We start from the raw sequence: 15,654 nt of genomic DNA on the forward strand, positions 1-15,654 counted from the left end.
CAGAAAGATCACTTCCAAAAATAAATTAAATTTCAAAGAAATGATTGAGAAATTAACTGTGCAAAATTCAGTCGTCTAAGGCATTCATAAAGACTTCCCTGGTGGCTCAGACGGTAAAGGCATTCATTATGTGGAAATGCCTTCAGCGTCCTAATTATACTCTACAAGCTACCTATTTATCATTATTGGTTCCATGTGTATAGAATATTGCTTTAAACTGACTTGATCCTGTCCCTGTTACATATTTCTAAACTTTGTCTTTTGCATCTTTTAAAAAAAAGGGAGAATGTTAATACCTAATAAGGTGCTCATATGGGTTACGGGCTTCCAAGGTATCGCTGGTGCTAAAGAACCCGCCTGCCAGTGCAAGAGACGTAAGAGACGCAGGTTCCATCCTTGGATAGGGAAGATCCTCTGGAGGAGGAAAGGGCAACCCACTCCAGTATTCTTACCTGGAGAATCCCATGGACAGAAGAGTGTGGTGGTCTATAGTCTATAGGGTCGCAAAGAGTCGAACATGACTGAACATGCAACTTAGCATGCATGCATGGATTATGGTGAAAATTAAATAAATAATCCATGTAAAGACATTTGACACAGGGCCTGGCATCCATTACCCCCACCACCTACTAGGTATGTGACTTTTGGAAAGTTCATTTGCCCCCTCAATGTTTCAGATTTCTCATCTCTAATATGAAGATTATAATAGTTCTTTCCACATAGATTTAATGTAAAGAGCTTAGAGCAGAGCCTGGTACATCTTAAGTTCTCAAGTGAGCTATTATTAGTATTTGCAAACAGGAAGGGCTGCAACACACACACTGGCTGCGCCAGTCAGAGAACATCCTTTTTACACACAGATCAAGGAAGCAATAGCTGTGATGTGGTCCAAATCTGTGCAGAATGGATTCGATACGAGAATTCTGAGTTATGATGTATAAAAATATTCTATGCTATAATATCCAAAATGTAATGTAATATCAATTACTAATAATAGTAATAGTATCAGTACTATTTAGTGGGAATTGTTTTTGATCACGTCGGCACCTCCTATTCTATTAACTTGCCTAGCCCCGTCAGCGTTCAGAAAAGGATGTGTATTCTTGCCAACACAACCTCCCTCTTCCTTCCCTACTTCCTGGATATACGTGTCATTTGCAAATCTGAGTACAATTACCACAGGGAGTAGAAGTGAGACAATCTTTTGTGAATTACAAACAAATTTCTAACTCTTCATTTTGTGAGACCAACTCTAGACCAGCCACTAGAGCTGTCATGGTGATTTATGATGTTCTTCAGCAAACTGACAGCCGGTGGAGAAAAAGCTCCAAGGAAGAAAAATTCCTTATATTTATTCTACCTAGTTTAATACCTGATGAACCATGTTATAAGAACAGTTCTTAAAATAGCCTTGAGGAGAGCATCTCTACATTTTCCCAGCATGTACAATCCATCATGGAGAACGTAGAGGAGATGGTGGTCTTGCTGCGAACTTGACTGCTTTTCAAAAGAGACGTTCATTGGAGGCCTGGCAACATAAACCTTCATCATAGGTAATATATTATCATATAAATATGATTATAAATAAGAAGGAAAGGCCAATCCATAAATATGATTATAATGAAGAAGGAAAGGTCAATCCAGGGAAGATGCAACAGATGATCACCAAAGCTGCTTCATTTGGAGATAGAAGTGAAGAAGGAGCTTGTGAAGAGGGAACACAGTCCATCTTAAGGAGGGTTGTTTATGTTTCACGTCTTTCTGAATACTTGTCTGGCCATTACAAGCCATCACAGTCCACTATTTAATCTATATAATTCATACGGTACCCACTCTATTGACTTATTTTTTTATATTGACTTATTTTTATATTGCTCTTTAGGGCTATGTAATTTGTGTGCCTTTTCTTCTCATCTACATAGTGTCTTCAACCTCTCCTGTTTCCTTTGAACTTTCTGCCCAGTTTATAAACATATGAACATCTCTTCAGATTACAAACCTACCGACAAACCAGACCAAAGCGTTCCCTTACCTTTCCATCTACTTGAATTGCCTACTTGTCTGGCTGAGTTTCCCACTTCCTACAAGAGTGTGTAACTCTCACCTGCACTATTTGGCACTCTATTCCCTTGGTTTTGATGGCACCCCTTGCTCTTGCGTCTGTTGGATGCTGCCTCCTGCCCCTGTTCACACTCTGACCACACCCTTTCAGGCTCCTCCCCTGGCTCCTCTCTCTATCTTCTCCTTCAGTTCAGTTCAGTCGCTCAGTCGTGTCCGACTCTTTGCGACCCCATGAATCGCAGCACGCCAGGCTTCCCTGTCCATCACCAACTCCCAGAGTTCACTCAGACTCATGTCCATTGAGTCCGTGATGCCATCCAGCCATCTCATCCTCTGTCATCCCCTTCTCCTCCTGCCCACAATCCCTCCCAGCATCAGAGTCTTTTCCAATGAGTCAACTCTTCGCATGAGGTGGCCAAAGTACTGGAGTTTCAGCTTTAGCATCATTCCTTCCAAAGAAATCCCAGGGCTGATCTCCTTCAGAATGGACTGGTTGGATCTCCTTGCAGTCCAAGGGACTCTCAAGAGTCTTCTCCATACACATTGTTATTCCCTAGGCTTATCTAGTCCCAACATTCCTTGGACATCTTCCTTTATTTCAGTATCTGGAATATGCTCAAATGATGTACATTTCAAAAGACACATCTTTCTGAAGTCCAGAATCATATTTTCAGTTGCTTTTTGTAGATCTCAAACCAACAACAGAATTTGTTTTCTCCCCAAAGTATTTTCCTTTATTCACCCTCTTCATCAGGGAAACTTGCACAATTAATCCCTTCCTCTCTCCCTTTCACTTCTATGACCCAGTTGGTTCTACTCCTCTCTCTTGAAAATATCCAGGTATATTTCCATTCCATTTCCTACAACGTCATTGCTGTTCTCCCTGCCTTTCCCCTAAATGACCAGAACCTTTTCTTCAATCCTCACCCAGCCTGCAAATCATCAGGATAGACTTTAAAAACAAAGTGATACTAAAGGGGAGAAATCCCTCCATTATGTCATTCTCCTGTTAAAAATCCTTGAATGGTACTCCGTTGATGTCAAAGCGAAGTATCAATTCTTTGGGCAAAGTCAAGGCAGTTTTCAGTCTGACCCTCATCTGTCTTCCCAATCTCATCTGCATTATTACCCCCAGGTAACCTTTGGTTCCTGTTTGTACCCTTATTGCCTACATGCTTCTGTACATTTAGAGTTTTCTCTTCTTGGGATGTACTCCTCTCATGGTTCTGCTTGGCTATCTCCAGATCCTCCTTCAAAATTGCTTCAGCACGTTATCCCTTCTGGGAAGATATCCCTAACCAACAGTGATGTGAGGCACTGTCCTCATCACTGCTTGCGCATATCTTTATTAAAGCCCTATGACAATGCACTATGACTAATTATTATTCCCACGTCTGTCTTCATTGCTCAGCTGTGAACCTCCTGAGGCCAGGATTGTCTTATTCATCTTTCCATCCCACTGCCGAGCATGGATTCTGACATGCAGAAGGAATAGGTAAATGCTTGTGGGATACACAGAAGACTAAATAGAATGAAGCCCCTTCCTTTCTAAAAGAATAGGGCGTGAGGTCATCATCTGTTCTTTTGGTATCCATAAAGCGCAAGATTCTAATGAGCAGGCTGGCTGTTTGGTTCATTTTGTTATAATCCCCCTGACATTTCTGCTAGAGAGTGCTTGCTCTGGCGCAAGTGTGAGGGTTCTGTATTTTTAGCTTCTAATGACCTCAGTTCTGTTCCGGATGCTTCCCAGTTCCAAGCATGTGTGTGTGTTAGCCATGGAGACTGGCCGTGCATACACACTTCCAGGGAGTTAGCTCAGAAGGAAACGTTTGAGCAGCGGTCATCAGTAGGGAGTGGGAGCATTTCACTTATTGCAATCAGGAAAAATGTAGGATCCCTCATTATGATGTTCTTCTCTGAACTGTACTTCCCATTTGGGGGTGGATAGCTGAGCCTTGGAAAACGTCTTTGGTTCTTTCAGAACTTGTTCTATAGATTAGCATTAGATCAAACAACAGGTTCTACAGCCAAAAGACAGGAGTGTTGTGTGTGAATAGCCCCACCGATTTTACTATACATCTGCATTCCTGACTCATCCAGATGACCTAACAGTGCCTGTGACTTTGATGAGCCAAAACTCACACTCACTAACTCCACATTTGGGGGGCTTATGCAAAGGATGATGTTTCTGAGGACTTGATTTATTCCATTACCTCTTAGTGGCTATCATTTGAAAGGAAACGGATTAAACTGGTCATTTCAGCATCTAATTACATTGTCTTCAATGGTTTGACATGCTGTAGCCTTGCTTCTGGAACTATATATTAGGTTCCTTAATGAGAGAGGCCACATGGTCAGGTACTGGGCTTCCCAAGGGGCACTAGTGGTAAAGAATCCACCTGACAATGCAGAAGACTCAAGAGGTGGGGGTTTGATCCCTGAGTTGGGAAGATCCCTTGAGTAGGAAGTGGCAACCACTCCAGTATTCTTGCCTGGAAAATCCCATGGACGGAGGAACTTGGCGGGCTACAGTCCATGGGGCCACAAAGAGTCGAACATGACTGACTTAGCACACATAGTCAGATACTTTCGTGAATTCCATATGGTTGGAGTATAGCAGCTTTGATAAAATCTTAGAATAATGGGTTTTATGAAGACTCAATTTCTTTATGTTTCCCTCAAAGTTTCACGTATTTTACAAAATGTATAAACTAATATCTGACATACAAATACTATTTTCATTTAAAAATGACTGTACTTACTAAGGGCTTCTCTTGTGGTTCAGATGGTAAAAAATCTGCCTACAATACAGGAGACCTAGATTCTATTCCTGAGTCAGGAAGAGCCCCTGGAGAAGGGAATGGCAATACTCCAGTCTTCTTGCCTGGAGAATTCCATGGACAGAGGAGCCTGGTGGGCTACAGTCCATGGGATCGCAAAGAGTCAGACACAACTGAGCAACTCACACACACAAACACACATACTTACTGGAAGTTTTTCCCCAAATGATTTAAATTATTGTTCTGATTTGATGGATGTCTCCCTTTTCAAAGTCAGTGGTTGCTTGTGTAATTCTGCATGGTGAAATGATGCAAAGGGAGCTAACGCTGAGAGGGGGTGAACTATATCTAGTGCAGTCTAACTGAAGTTGATCCTTATCTGATTTGGCTTCTCTGGGGGCTACTTGGAAATAGCAGTACCAGAGGCATTCACTAGTGTCCCAGCAGATGTGAAGAATAGAGGCTGTTGACTTTAAAATAAAGGATGTGTCTCTAGACTGCAATGGCTACCAATTAAAGGATGAGCATTTCGTCCATGAGTTGATGGTATTAATGCCATGTCTCGTGTTTGATTAAACGCCTTCCCCCTGCCCTGAATTAGCCAATCTATTGTCCTAAGAGGCAGTGTTGTTAAAAACTGCTATCTGTATAGACCGGTGGACCAAACACCCTCACTAGTGTACAGGATAGAAAGAATTATCCGTTACAAGAGGGTATCTCTTTTTAATGACTTATCAAAATGAAATTAACCTTTTTAAAGTATAGCAGTTTTTTTTTTAATGTATTTACTGCAGTGTACAGCTATCATCAACACCTAATTTCAAAACATCTTCAGCACCCCGTTGGCAGTCACTCTCCATTATCCCCTAACACCAGCTCCTGGAAACCTGTTAATGTACTTCCTATTTCTATGATTTGTCTAGTCGGGGTATTTCATCTAAATGAAATTGAATCATTCAATGTGCAGCCTTTTGTGCTAGGCTTCTTTCACTTAGCATTATGTTTCCAGAGTTCATCCATGTGTAACATGTGTTGGTACTTTTTCCCTTCATATTTCTGACTAATATTACATTATAGGAATATACAATATTTTGTTTACCTACTCATCAATTGATGAACATTGGGGTGTTTTCCAGTTTTGAGCTATTATCTATAATGCTACTCTGAACATTTATGTACAGGATTTTGTGTGGACATAGGTTTTCAGTTCTCTTGGGTACATACTTAGGAATGGAAATGCTGGGTCACGTGGTAACTCTATGTTTAGTGTTTTAAGAAACTGCCAGGTTATTTTCCAAAGTAGCTGTATTATTTTACATTTCCACCAGCAGTGTATGAGTGTGCCCATTTCTCGACATCCTTTTAAATTTTAGGTACTCTAGTAGATTTGATGTGGTACCTCTTGTGGTTTTGATGTGCATTCCCTAGTCACATGACTAATGATATTGTACATTGTTTCATATGCTTATTGGTCATTCATAAATCTTCCTCAGAGAAAATGTCTATTTCAATTCTTGGCCCCCTTTTAAAATTGGATTTTCTTTTTGTTGTTGAGTGGTGGCTCAGATAGTCAAGAATCTGCTTGCAATGCAGGATATGTGGGTTCAATCCCTGGGTTGGGAAGATGACTTTGAGCAGAAAATGGCAACCCGCTTCCGCATTCTTGCCTGGGAAATCCCATGGAAAGAGGAGCCTGGTGGGCTACAGTCCATGTGTCTGCACTCAGTCTAATGCAACAGAGCACACAAGAGTTCTTTCTTTGTTCTGAACACAAGTCCCTTAGAAGTCACATGATCTATCAGTGTTTTCCCCCATTCCATGGGCTGTTTTTTGACTTTCTTGATGGTGTCTTTGAGGCATGAGTTTTTAAAAATTTTGACAAAGTCCATCTATTTTTTTGTTACCTATGCTTTCAGTGTCATATCGAAGAACTCATTACTTACTATAAGGTCAGGAAGGATGGCTTCCATGTTCTTGCGTGGGTGTTGTATAGTTCTTACTCTTTAGATAGAAGATTCATTTTTAATTAATTTTTTAAATTTTTAACTTAATTTTTTAATTAATTTTTTTGTACATAGTGTGCAATAGGGTTGAGAGGATCTTGTTAAGCACTCTCCCCTGATGTCTATCGGTTTAAAATGTGAATACATAAGTCTGTAAGTTTCCTGGAAGCCCACATTATAAAAAGCAATTTCTATGGCCAGCTTGGCTGATTGGTTATTTATTCAGCGGATTTCTCTTCAAGATGATGGAGGGCCAAAATTGTGCTAAAGGAAACGTAGGATTTTTGGCAGGACTATGAACCAATTTAAAGAACTTTTATAAAATTTCAAATGTGATTTTAAATTCTCAAAACTGGAGGATGAACTTGGAGACAATTGCCACAGATGTTGTTCCAAACATTTTTAATTTGGTTCAAACCAATTGTTAAACCTTGTGTATATGTTTTGAAGATTTATCCTCTGTCTTCAAATACAGTGTTTGACTAATTTACACGAAAGGCTTCAAAACTCTCTCTAAACCACACTGTGCATCAAAGAAACTCTATATATGAGTTTCTTCTAAAATTCTCTTAAAAACACAGCAAAATCAAGTTAACAACTCCAGGTTCTAAGTTGAAACCTATCTTCAGTTTGAGAGCCATCAGCTTTGAATGTGTCTGGATACAAAACCTGTTTTTCGCACTTGGAGGGGAAAATCCTCCTTTAGAGACTATTTCTTGAAGGAACGTTTGTTATAATATATTTGGGCTTAGGACTAAGACCTTTAGTTTGTAAGTTGAAGTTTTCCTGTGCAGTTAACATCAACAGAATGTAAGTAGAAAACAATCTCAAGTTTAGCTGCTACCCTGAGGAGAGATCACTGAGTATGGGAACATTTAAATCACGGCCCGTCACATTTTGCTGTGTGCTTCCATTTTTCTTTCATTCAAGGAGTACAGTTAACTGAGATTGTCTTTGGAAATCACAGTGCCTATGGACTCTTCTTTAAACACTTTTAAAGGATGGAAAGAAGGTCTTGAAATGCTTTTCATTTTAATCACTTTAGAAAAGTAAGTATGGGGAAGAAAACCTGTGAATAAAGAAAAATTTGCACATGTAATTTCTCTGAGCTTATTACTTAATAGTTATGGAAGAAGTGAGCATTCTCTCAACACTGACTGATGCTGTGGTTGCTCATTCGGCCATGTCTGACTCTTCGTGACCCCATGGATTATAGCCCACCAGGTTCCTCTGTTCATGGGATTTTTCAGGCAAGAATACTGGAGTGGGTTGCCATTTCCTCCTCCAGGGGATCTTCCCCAGCCAGGGATGGAACCCGTGTCTCCTGTGTCTCCTGCGCTGCAGGCAGATTCCTCACTGCTGAGCCGTCAGGGAAGCCCTCTGTATTAGTAAACACTTAGAAACCGATGAGAGCAAACTGAGACTTTTTTTCTAACCAGAATAGAGGGCTCGGGACTATAGGGCAATAGATTAGACAATTTGTATCCCAGGCAATACTGTTGTCACCACCAATTCTAATGGGTATTTCCTAGCTTATGTCTTTAATGCATTTAAAGCTTCTGAATATATCACATAAGTAGTGGTTTGCCCCAGGACTGGATATTCAGGAGACGTGGTTTTTCAGACTTAGCCCTGTTCACTAAATACTTGGTTGATGGATTACTATTATTTTTAGAAGGTCTGAAAGAGTGGAGACTTGCAAATAAAATACAATGCAGTGTCAGAAATTATGCTGTGTTTTCTTAATATCTATAAGAATTTTGAAAATTAGCTCCACAGTAAATTATGAGAAAATTATCCAAAAAAAGCATGGTATTTTTACTAATATAGTTTAGTTCAGAACCACAGAGACTGCTCACAATCATTGCTATAGGTAACTAAGTAAAGCAGAAATTAGACAGAAATTTAACAGAAATTAGACGAGACTCATGAACTCAGGACAGATGTTCTCTAGAATTGATAAAGGTGAAGGTGAAGTCGCTCAGTCGTGTCCGACTCTTTGCGACCCCGTGGACTGTAGCCTGCCAGGCTCCTCTGTCTATGGGATTCTCCAGGCAAGAATACTGGAGAGGGTTGCCATTTCCTTCTCCAGAGGATCTTCTCGACCCAGGGATCAAACCCAGGTCTCCCGCATTGCAGGCAGACGCTTTAACCTCTGAGCCACCAGGGAAGCCCTTAGGATTGATAAAAGGAAACAAGAAACAAATTGAATGGGATTTAAGTGAGGTGAGAGATATCTTCCTAGTTCTTACACTGATTTATTTGGAATATGAAAAGGGACTTAGAACGTTGGCATCTTGATCTTAATTTGGTGAGATTTCTTGTTTCAGTTTTATGTTCAAAAGGTGGTCATTAACTACTCACTGGCTGAGGTGCATGAAAGAGAAGATACTGTCTCTAAGGTGAAGAGAGACAATTTTGGGGAACCAGAAACACACAGGAATAATTTAAATCTTAGTTTCCAAAGAATACAAACTAATATAATATTTCCTAACATGAAATTCTTAGAAAATAACTGATTCCAAGTATAACTTACTTGCCTCAGGTATCTAGTGAGATCATACTTCCTTTAATGTTCAAATTATTTGTATTAGACTGAATTTCCTAGGTCCTTCACTAAAGGATGCCCAGAACCCCTGATCCATGTGTTTCCAAGGATCCCAAGAAATGTTTTCAATGTTCTGTTTCTTGTTTGGTTGTTTTAATTAAAGTATAGTTGATTTACAGTGTTAGATTAGTTTCTAGTGTACAATGAAGTGGTCCAGTTATACATGCGCACGCACACACAAAGTGAAGAGGAACTAAAGCACCTGTTGGTGAAAGTGAAAGAGGAAAGTGAAAAAGCTGGCTTAAAACTCAGCATTCAAAAAACGAAGGTCATGGCATCCGGTCCCATCACTTAGATGCGGAAAATAGATGGGGAAACAATGGAAACAGTGACAGACTTTATTTTCTTGGGCTCCAAAATCACTGCAGATGGTGACTGCCGCCATGAAATTAAAAGACACTTGCTCCTTGGAACGAAAGCTATGACCAGCCTGCTGCTGCTGCTGAGTCGCATCAGTTGTGTCCGACTCTGTGCGACCCCCCAGACGGCAGCCCGCCAGGCTCCTGTCCCTGGGATTCTCCAGGCAAGAGTACTGGAGTGGGTTGCCATTGCCTTCTCCATGACCAACCTAGACAGTTTATTAAAAAGCAGAGACATTACTTGACTGACAAAGGTCCGTCTAGTCAAAGCTATGGTTTTTCTAGTAGTCATGTATGGATGTGAGAGTTGGACCATAAAGAAAGTTGAGCACTGAAGAATTGATGCTTTTGAACTCTGGTGTTGGAGAAGAATCTTGAGAGTCCCTTGGACAGCAAGGAGATCAAACCAGTCCATCCTAAAGGAGATCAGTTCTGAATATTCATTGGCAGGACTGATGCTGAACCTGTAACTCCAATACTTTGGCCACCTGATACGAAGAACTGAGTTATTGTAGAAGACTCTGATGCTGGGAGGGATTGGAGGCAGGAGGAGAAGGGGACGACAAAGGATGAGATGGTTGGATGGCATCCATCACCAACTCGATCGACATGAGTTTGAGCAAGCTCTGGGAGTTGGTGATGGAGAGGGAGGCCTGCTGTGCTGCAGTCCATGAGGTCACAAAGAGTTGGACATGACTGAGGAATTGAACTGAACTGAACTGGACCTCTGTTAGCTGCCGAAAATAAACTTAGAGTAAGTAGAGGGGAAAAGTATGACATGCAAGAAGCTGCCCCCAGAAACATCCTCCTTAGGCCTCCTGGGATGTTGTCTCACCGCTCTGGTCCGTCACCATCATAGTCATCAGTGTCACGGTCGTCATCATCTTTGTCATCCGTAGCAGCAGCGGTGGCTCTCAGTGAGCTTTGATGGAGCACCTGCTGTGTGCTGGACCCCAGGAGAGGCTGTAGAGGCAATGACCATCAGGTGCTCGCACATGCGCAGGGAAGAGAATGGTTTCCATGCCTTTATTTTTATCTGATGATTAAAAATTAGGCACATTGTTACCTGTGCAACTAGACAAGTAAGCATGTGATCTGTGTTACTGTACCCCTGAGCTGCTGCAGATCCTTCAGTCTCAGAGCTGGAAGACACCTTAGAGATGATCAGATGTGCCATTCAAATAAGGACGTGAAGGTCCTGAGAAGTCACGGAGAGTACGGACTGGACCTTAGATCTCTTGAGTTCAAGTCCGGTAGGTTTCCCAGGGTACCATCCTGCCTCTCTTCCTGTATACCTTCCTGAGGTCCTAAGAAGCATTATATATATATATCAGATATGAAATAATATTAGTATTCCTGGTAGAAGTAGTAAGTAGAGAATACTGAAATTGTGATGGTTGATCTAATTTTCTGGGGTTCCTACTTGCTTTCATGACTCACATTTTGGAGTCTCAAATTGTGTTAGTAAAGTGTATTTGTTTTTGTTGTTCAGTTGCTCAGTCATGTCGAACTCTTTGTGATCCCATGGACTGTAGCCCACCAGGCTCCTCTGTCCATGGGATTTTCCCAGCAAGGAAATTGGAGTGGGTTGCCATTTCCTCCTTCAGGGGATCTTCCCAACCCAGGGCTCAAACTCCTGCATTTCCTGAATTGGCAGGTGAATTTTTTTTTACCACTGAGCTACCTGGGAATCCCTATATATGGAATAAGTACATGTAAAGTGCCTGAGACATATAGCCTCTCATTAAATGACAGCTAATTTTAAAGCTGCTAAAGGATCACTTTCTATAGACCAAAAGCTCTAATGTATTATTTCATTTAATCCTCATAATTCCACTGCAGGAAAACTCAGACTGAGAGAATTTGGGCCATTTGCCCAGCACCTCCCGTGGGGTAAGGTCATAAAAGAGGCGGAACTGAACTAAGGTTGGCTTGCCTCTCCAATCTAGGGTAAATGTACTCTTTTTTGAAACACTCTAATGGCTGAGGGGATGGTATGGGAAGGGAAGATGGTGAAAGCCTGTGGACCTTCAACTTTGCAAAGATTCAGTGCCTCTTTCTCTCCCATTCCTTTGTACTTTTAAGGCAGAACGCCTTGGAAATCTTTGTGTTCATCCAACGTGTGTCAGCTTTTCCATATGACTCCGTATTTCTGAGCAGACTGCAAATGATTCATTCCAAGCTCAAACCAAGCACTCTGAGAGGAATTCAGTTGATTATCAGGAGACAAGGGTAGTGCTCCTGCTAATACCCCCTGTCCTCCACCTCCCTGCCTACTTTCTGGCTGTCAGCGTGTTCATCTTTTTGCATAAAGCATCCAAGAGCTGACAGGTTGGCACGATAATCTATATAAAAGAGACCAGATGATTATCAAGGGCACAGAGGCAAAGGTTATCACGACAAGTTTTAACTTCTGTTTAAATCTCATGGGAACTGCACATGGAATGGTGAGCATGAAATAATTTGCTAGAAAATTCAGAACTAATTAATCTATTACCATATTCCATTAAAATACATTTAAACAAGGCACCTACTCTCTTTTGTAAAAGTCATGCATCCAATTCTAACAAGCTGTTTTCCCTCTTATGCAATGTGGAAAAAAAACCAAAACAATTTTCTACTATGCTGAAAAATAAATTGGCTATGTGTACAAAAAATACCCCACAAAACAATATAAGGCCCATGGCACTAAAAACTCATTAAGATTTTTTTTTTTGGTGGCAGTGCACAAAATGTTATAAAATAATGTGAAATCCAAATATTCTTAAATAATCAAAAATTAAATGAGATGGGATACACTCTTTCAGTACCAGAAGGAAGTTACTTTTGGAAATCATCTGTAAGTATTATATTTAGAACCAGCTTTGGTAGCATATACTGATCCTAAGATATAAGATAATCTGTGGAGTGTTCAATCATAAGAAATAAAAAGTTATGTTAGTTTTCATGTAAGATATATCATTCAGAATATTGCCTTACACAGTTAAATATCCCTATAAAGTTTTCAAATGCACTTTTTTTTTTTCCTTTGGTGTCTCTGACTTCTACAGTGGGAGCCCTAATGAGCCTCAGCCACAATTGTTTGGCTGCTTAAAAAGCTCAGCTTGATGAATGATTTGGGAGAGATAATATGATTAAAAGCCAGAATTTTGTCTTTTATTACCATTCAATACTTTGCCTTAAGGTCACTGATCAGATTTATTAAATTCCCTCATGGTAAAACCCAAGGCAATTCCACCTTCCCCTTCAGTTCAGTTCAGTTGCTCAGTCATGTCCAACTCTTTGAGACCCCATGAATCGCAGCATGCCAGGCCTCCCTGTCCACCACCAACTCCTGGAGCCCACCCAGACTCATGTCCATCGAGCCAGTGATGCCATCCAGCCATCTCATCCTCTGTTGTTCCCTTCTCCTCCTGCCCCCAATCCCTCCCAGCATCAGAGTCTTTTCCAATGAGTCAACTCTTTGCATGAGGTGGCCAAAGTCCTGGAGTTTCAGCTTTAGCATCATTCCTTCCAAAGAACACCCATGACTGATCTCCTTTAGAATGGACTGGTTGGATCTCCTTGCAGTCCAAGGGACTCTCAGGAGTCTTCTCCAACACCACAGTTTAAAAGCATCAATTCTTCGGTGCTCAGCCTTCTTCACAGTCCAACTCTCACATCCATACATGACCACAGGAAAAACCATAGCCTTGACTAGACAGACCTTTGTTGGCAAAGTAACGTCTCTGCTTTTGAATATGCTATCTAGGTTGGTCATAACTTTTCTTCCAAGGAGTAAGCGTCTTTTAATTTCATGGCTGCAGCCACCATCTGCAGTGATTTTGGAGCCCCCCCCAAAATAAAGTCTGACACTGTTTCTATCGTTTCCCCATCTATTTCGCATGGAGTGATGGGACCGGATGCCATGATCTTCGTTTTCTGAATGTTGAGCTTTAAGCCAACTTTTTCGCTCTCCTCTTTCACTTTCATCAAGAGGCTTTTTAATTCCTCTTCACTTTCTGCCATAAGGGTGCTGTCATCTGCATATCTGAGGTTATTGATATTTCTCCTGGCAATCTTGATTCCAGCTTGTGCTTCTTCCAGCCCAGCGTTTCTCATGATGTACTAATCTTCCCCTTAGACAGAGTTCATTTTTGTAACCCTGAAATGATTTTTAAGTTAAGATGTTGTTTTCGCTGAAATAGCAAGTACCTTTCAGGCCAGTGATTTTTTTGAGTGTGTGAGTTTCTAGACCAGATACTATCTTGCTAAGGATCAGTTTGATTTGGGGGGGGGGGGGTAGAGAGGCGATTCATTGGATGCCTAAGTCTGGAATGCAGAGCAGAAAATCTCTTTGGAGACTACAGTTTAGTTCAGTTCAGTCGCTCAGTTGTGTCCAACTCTTTACGACCCCATGAATCGCAGCATGCCAGACCTCCCTGTCCACCACCAACTCCTCGAGTTTACCTAAATGCATGTGCATTGAGTCGGTGATGCCATCCAGCCATCTCATCCTCTGTTGTCCCCTTCTCTTCCTGCCCCCAATCCCTCCCAGCATCGGGGTCTTTTCCAATGAGTCAGCTTTTGACATCAGGTGGCCAAAATATTGGAGTTTCAGCTTCAGCATCAGTCCTTCCAGTGAACACCCAGGACTGACCTCTTTTAGGATGGACTGGTTGGACTACAGTGGGCAGCTATTGTTCTGTCCATGCAAAATCCATCCTTTGCCTTCTGGTCACAGCCCCTCAGTGTCCTTTTTGGGACTTTCTCTCTCTCATTGCCTACAATTCTGATGAAACTGTCCAATAGGGTGTCCTGCCTTCCTCAGGATAAGGATGGGTGCATGACATTAGCCACGATATTTGGCCCTCTTTGGAATTTAAATATGAGAGCATGACAATATTAAAAAAAAAAAAAAGTGATTGGAGTTGATTCAACCCAAGGCTGGCATGCTGCAAAGATTGTCACTTACTTCCTGTCACTTAGATCCTTACAGCAACTTGTATCTTTCTGTTTTCTTTCCATAGCTTTTGATTTTTAGAAACTATCCTAAAGGTAGTTATTGAAAAGATACCTTATCCTTTCAATAAAATCCTTTCACTGAAAGCAGTCAGTCGTTGCTGTTAGTGAAGGACATACCACTCCAAAATGTGCCACTTTGCTATATTGATTATTTTGAGCTGTAGGCACTTGGAAAAAAGCAAATGCAGGCGAGGCTTTCCTTTAATCTGCTTTATTTTCCTGAAGACCGGATCCTCTAGAAGGAAATCCATTGTCATAATCCCCTCCCTGGGATTATATTTGGGCATGCCTGGTGACTCAGGATGGTAAAGAATCTGCCTGTAATATAGGAGACCCAGGTTTGATCCCTGAGTTGGGAAGATCCTCTGGAGAAAGGAATAGCTACCCTTCTCCAGTATTCTTGCCCGGAGAATCCCATAGACAGACCATGGTGTTGCAAAGAGTCAGACACGACTGAGCAACTTGCACTTCATTGACTTGGGAGTATATTTAACTAGGGAAGAGCGCCTCTGATCCTGGAGGCAGAAGGAGGCCCCACACCCAAAGAGACTTTGCCACAACCAGCACACCTCCCATCCATCTATCCTTCTGGGGGCTCTTTCATCTTCTCTAAAAATCATTTCCTCTCCCTTAAGAGGCATCCATCCTCACTCCCTTTTCCTGATTAAGATGACATTCAAGTCTGAATTCTAAGCCACCCCTAAAAGTTACTCATTTTTCCCTGGGTCTCTCCCATGTGATACACATGTTAATAAAATTTTGTTTGTTATTTTCTCTTGTTGATCTGTCTCCAGTCACGGGATCTCAGCTAAGAATTCAGAAAGGCAGAGGGAAAATTA

This window comes from Capra hircus, chromosome 24 (assembly GCF_001704415.2).
Source record: "Capra hircus breed San Clemente chromosome 24, ASM170441v1, whole genome shotgun sequence".
Lineage (NCBI taxonomy): Eukaryota > Metazoa > Chordata > Mammalia > Artiodactyla > Bovidae > Capra > Capra hircus.